Raw genomic sequence first — 5,945 nt, 5'->3', positions numbered from 1 at the left:
CCACGACAAGGCGAAAACCTGGGGGGTTCCGTTCAAATAAGAACACACTTTATTTCAAATCAATTTACTTTTATTATTCGCTCAAACAAACACACTTTTCAATCACTTTATTTACTACTAACAATTTCCAACACTTTATTTCACTTTGTACTGTACTCTTTCACATTCAAGATTAAACTGTATCCGGTCGGTGTCCACGCTGCCCTTTTATACCTGAAATTCGGAATTCGAGAATGTCTTCGAAGGTTCTCGTCTTTGCTTCTCGAAGCTTCCTTTCCAAGAGGGGGCGCTTCATACTTCCAGTCCAGTGGGATATTTTGGGATATTCAGCAGTCGAGGGAATTTCTTTGGATGCGTTCAGAGCATTGACCTATTATATATGGACTGCTAGTTGATTCTCGTTTCCATACAAAATTTTTGAAAATGTGGTTCAATGATTACTAGCGCCTGTGGAAGAAAGTGGTAAATAGAACTCAGTTAGCGTAGCGACATCTTCCGTCAGATCGCTTGAACTACCATTTTTGTGCATAGAAACTATGGCCATCTACATTTTTTTGCTACAAAAATTAATAGCATCTGTCTTTTTTGAAGTCTACTTTTTGACGTATTGGAAGAACGAAGAATTATTCTTTCAGTAAAAAAAAGTATTTTAAAATATTTTTTGTGCAAAGATAAATGTCGGGGAAAATAATTGAACCATGTTGGAAAAAGGTTTTTATTTAATTTATTATTATTCGAAAGTTATTAAAAATTAGAATTAAATCGTTCAGCTCACAAAATAAAATGAAATTTTCTTTTTTCAATAATTTCCTTTTTGTTTTTTCAGATGCAAATTTATCACATAGAATCGTGTTGTATGGAAGGAGGGCCAAATGCATCAACAACACCATCCGCAACAGCATTATCACACCAGCATCAACAACAACGTAAAATTATTAATATTTTCTGCAGCCTACAAAACAATTTATAAAGTTTTCTTTTTCAGTAGGTACGTAATTTCTTTGCAATTTTATGCTTACGCTGAGGACTGCTCCAAGACAATTACCTAGATGAAAACATCCAAAAGCCTTGTTTCATTTTCAGAACTCCTGATGAGGATTAAATTAAAGCTATCCATCTAATCATCGACGAAAAAGAAATTGTATTTGACGACTCATGAAATCCGGGTGCACTGAGCGTACTTTCGAGAGTCCTTCGAGAGGACTGACAAAAGAGTAGATTTCTCAACGAATATAATTTATATTCTGTTTCTACACATTCACAAAGTTTCATCCTATGATTGTGCAGTGAGTATGGAATGCATTTCTTATTCCCCCAAACCTTACTTCATATTCATATTGTTACTTTGTTGCAGATTGGTTATGCATGGATGTCATTGAATTTTGGAACTACGGCGCTACGCAACACTAAGCTCAGTAAAGAGAAACAACCTAAAGAGGTAAGTAAGATATTCATCATAATAACAATTGTATCATATTTTCTTTTTAGATAGAACCCCCACGCGTATCCCCGAATTAAAACTACGCCCAAAACCTGGTAATTGGAATAACTTTCATGGTTCCATGTCGTCAATCACTCATCATCCCTTATGAAGAGTATAATTTTAGGTATCAAAAACACCTATCTTCAAGATCTACACGACCCGAAGCAGAAACCAACAGAAATGAAGCATTAGCTTCAAACGATCCAAAAGTAAAAAAAGAAGAATATGAATGATTGAATAAACAATTTAAAATATTCGTCAAGAAACAAGAACCACTCTTCAGAGTTGCCTTCTATCTTCTGCTCAATATGGCTGAGAATGTTGAACTTTAAGAGAAGATACATAGTAAAAATATTGTCAATATGCTTGTCAAGCTAGTGACGATGACAACGTTCCTTAAGAAACTTTAAATAGTTGGTGATAATAAAGCTAACATGAACTAGCTAAACATTTTCGCTGATGAAGCAATGGCAATGCTGACCCAATACAAGATAACCTTAAGTTAGTTTTCAGTTTATCCTTTGATGGATTATTACGTCGGAAAATGTTGCAAGCTGCATTACTACCAATGTTGGTGGTGTTTTTATAAAGAAAATCATCATGGTATTGCTTTGAAAATCTTGTTTCACTTAACTTTGGATGGTAAGGTGAGGAGGAGAGATTCTATTATTTTTCATTCTCTTGACTCATTTACACAACTTTTTTTTTAGGTAAAATCAATGTTAACCCACACAGAATATGTGCGAATGGTAACTGATGCTATATAATTCTCAATATAAATACCAAAGTTGACCTCGTTGCGCTATGCATTCTTTTGCTAAACAAATAACGTTATGCACAAATAATGGTCGCTGGCAATGGCCTACACAATCTAATGAATCGAGCCTTTAAATATAAGGATGCTGTTCTAATAAAACGTATTCAAAATCTATCACCGCATAAGAATCTTCAACACATTATGTTTATCGATTATGTGAGATTTGGCCCGCATCAAATCACAGTGAATAAGAAACCGAAATTTCTTCACGTATCCGTAATCACAAAGGATGGCAGGTATAATACCAAGTAGTCTTGTGTTTTCATTTGTTAACTACATATTTTTAACCTTCATATTTTCATTGCAGAGTCAATCACGAGTTGGTGACTACTGTCTTTGTGAAAGATGTGGTGAGTGCGGAGCAATGTTGGATGAATACAAATTTAATTCCATGGCAGTTCGAGAGTACTAGAAAATTTTTTTTGGATCATCGTCTGCAGCAGGTTACTCTTGATGGCAATGCCAGGAGGACATGATTGGAATTCGGAGCGACCCAGAGTGCCCTAGAGCTCACAACGAACAAACCTTATGTAATTGACTGCATTCAGAAGAATTTCTCAGAAAATACTGGAGCCCAAACACCTAAAACGATTTGGTGTCTGTTTAAATACAATAAACCAATAAATGCGATCAAGTATGATGCGCAAAATGTATCAACTGAATATTATGTACATATTTTATAAACCAATTTTGCAATGAACAAAAAGTATTGTTTAAAAATGTTGATAAAGTATGAACTTAGTTGTTAAATAAGTATAATAATACTCTGTTCCTACTTATTTTTTCAATAACTAACAACCACATGATTATAAAAATTCTTGAATTAAATTGTTCGAATGTTTTTCAAGTTTAGTTTCTGTCTCTTTTACTTCACATCGGTGCATTTTTTATGATGAATATTTTAGTATCATATAAGATATAGCATCTGAATTATGTGTAACAACACTACCTTTAATTTAATATATAAAAAGTGAAAATAACCCGATCTGTTTGGGAGCTAGAGCTAATTTTCTTCGAAAAACAGTGAAAAAACAGAGATTTTTGATACTTTGAGCGAGTGTCGGCACCATTTAGAGTTGTCCAATCGAGCTGAAATTTTGGCTATCTAAAAATCTGCAAAGGCGGAACATTTTATGGGGTTCCCCCGAAAAAAATTCGACAAAAAATTTTTTCTATGGGAGTTGCGGTCACTCTAGTATACATGCACATATAAAAAAAACCCCAGCAGAGGAATAGATTGATTCGATCTTCGACCTGGTAAAATTCATAATTTTTAGTTTCTTTGTAAGATTCTATTTTAGATTTTATAAATCACATACCTCTGCTTTGTATAATCTTTGATTTTGTACTCTAGATTTTCTAGAAATTCCCCAAAAAGAGTTCCTTTTGTCTTCTCACAAATTGGATTTCTATATACGTATATATATATATGTCTATACACCTAAATTGACTTGTATTATACTTTAAATTAAACTATTAAATCACTTTTAATTACCTTTTGTAATATTTCAAAAAAATGTATAAATTTACTGTCTTTTGCGATAAAATTTGCAATAAAACATGCACAGTAAAAAAAAAAAATGCAAAAAAAATTTAAATTCCGATTTAAATATTCGATCACTGCACTTAGCCGTTGCTCTATTTGAATTTGAATTCAATTTTGCAATGATCATGAAATCTTAATGCATTATCTAGTTTCGTTATCTTTCTGTAAAAATGTATACATAGTTACCTCTATATCTGAGTGAGATAACAAACTTGCTACAAAATAGTGGGTGGGGAAATATCTCCCATCCTTATCAATTTTTTTCTAACCCCCCTTGTCCATAGTCTAAGTTTACACACACATGTAAACACATAAACAATAATACTAACATTTGGTTCCCTTTAATTAATCTCATAGTAATCCCAATTAGTCGTACTAACACCATTTGAACTAACCTTAAACCTAAAACATGAAAATTCCCTTAGAAATCCAAAAAAACATAAACACGAACAAACCTAACTGAGCGAAAATTGTGGAACGCATTTTTATTTCCCCCTTTTCCTTTAAAAATGAGTGTGACAGATATATAATTATCTGTGAAAAACGAACCGGCCGGCATGATGATTGATTTGTGAATTGTCAAAACAAACCACAAATCAAATCCTCATGGCGGTCGTCTTTACCAAAGGTAAGTTTTTGTTTTTCATTTTTTTTAACTTTCATAACAAAAATATATTTAAATTTTATGTTTTCTTTTCTTGTTTAGGTACTCAAGAATATTTTGCTGAAATTAACAGGTAAGGGGTCAGAAATGTTGATTGGAAAATTCAAGCTGCTTGCGCATCTTGAATTATCCAAATCAACATGGATGCCCACCAGTGTTGCCAGAGAATTTTAGAGGCAAGGAGCCGAATTTTAGAAGTCTTGGAGCCAAAAATCGCCAATTTCAAAAATTGTTCATAAAAACTCATAATAATGTATTTTGTACCATTTTTTTTTTCAACTTCAAATCAACTTAGATATATGATAACATAAACAAAAAATTAAAAAAAAAATTAAAAATAAATAACACTCTGTATTAAATTTATCAGACTTCAAGTTAGATTTGTTTAATTTTTATTTTAGTAATAAATAACAAAACAAATTGTGGAAAAGTGGAAACAAAATATGAGGCGTTCAGAATAATAACACTGTGCAAGTCGAAATTCTTGACAGCAGAATTATTAGCAATATAAACAATGTTTTTGATTGAAAAATGACTAAAAACAGTGGAAAATTCTCAAAATAATTGAAAAAACTTAAAAAAAAAATTTTGTTCGAAGTCGTACCGATAAATCGAAAAACTAATGATGCCAATGGATTTCTCGGGTCCGAAATATGGCGAAACAGTTATTCGCGCGCCTGTCTCAAAAATTTTTTTCAAAAAACTTGCACAGTGTAATTGGTCAAGTCCATTTGAAATTTGTGCATTATTCTGAACTTTGAAAAACTTTTTCTCAGAAACTAAAGGAACTTTTGAAATAAATGTTTCACATGCCGATAGTTCTATATCTCCAAAATGTCTATCTTTTATTTTATTTGACATAAAACGAAACCCTTAATTATTAAGACATCCACCCTAAAGATAAGTGGATTTGACCCATTATAATTCTGAACGCTCCATATATGAATGAAAATGGAATTAGGTAGGTAGTACCCATGGTATAAAAAGAGAAGGTATGATCATTAGAAAAAACTTAGTATCGAGAACTGTCAAAACTTATGGCTACTTAAGGTTTTGACAGCCCAGCCCATTGAAATTGTTGTTGTAAACAAATTTGTCTTGGAAATTGTTGTTGCTTTTGACTTTGCCAAATTTAAACGTCAAAACCTTATTACCCCATTTTGTAAGACGGCGGCTCTAATGATCATACCTTGTCTTTTTATACCATGGGTAGTACCTACTAGGTACATTCACAATTGCGCTTTTCAGCAAGACGTCAGATTCTACTTTGAAGAAGTTTAGTTCTACTTCGAAGACTTTTAAGGCGTGATCATAATAATCAAGTTCTTTTATTATAAAAATTTTTAATTTTGAACGAGCCAAAAATCGCCAAATTGAAAACTTAAGGAGCCGGTTTGGCTATAAATAGCCGGTCCTGGCTACACTGATGGCCACC

General features: G+C 32.6%; 2 long non-coding RNA genes across 2 annotated transcripts; both read left to right on the top strand.

Annotated features, from left to right (window-relative positions):
• Positions 1-609: 609 nt before the first annotated feature.
• Positions 610-1,146, top strand: LOC129907531 (uncharacterized). The gene is made up of 3 exons (XR_008771059.1): positions 610-711; positions 827-926; positions 986-1,146. It is a non-coding gene; the product is annotated as an uncharacterized LOC129907531 (long non-coding RNA).
• Positions 1,147-2,082: 936 nt separating this feature from the next.
• On the top strand, positions 2,083-3,096 carry LOC129907529 (uncharacterized). Its single transcript, XR_008771056.1, has 3 exons — positions 2,083-2,130; positions 2,194-2,536; positions 2,608-3,096. It is a non-coding gene; the product is annotated as an uncharacterized LOC129907529 (long non-coding RNA).
• Positions 3,097-5,945: the final 2,849 nt, after the last annotated feature.

Source organism: Episyrphus balteatus, chromosome 1 (assembly GCF_945859705.1).
Source record: "Episyrphus balteatus chromosome 1, idEpiBalt1.1, whole genome shotgun sequence".
NCBI lineage: Eukaryota > Metazoa > Arthropoda > Insecta > Diptera > Syrphidae > Episyrphus > Episyrphus balteatus.
The sequence above is the reverse complement of the archived record's forward strand: the minus strand, read 5'-3'. Positions and strand labels throughout refer to the sequence as shown.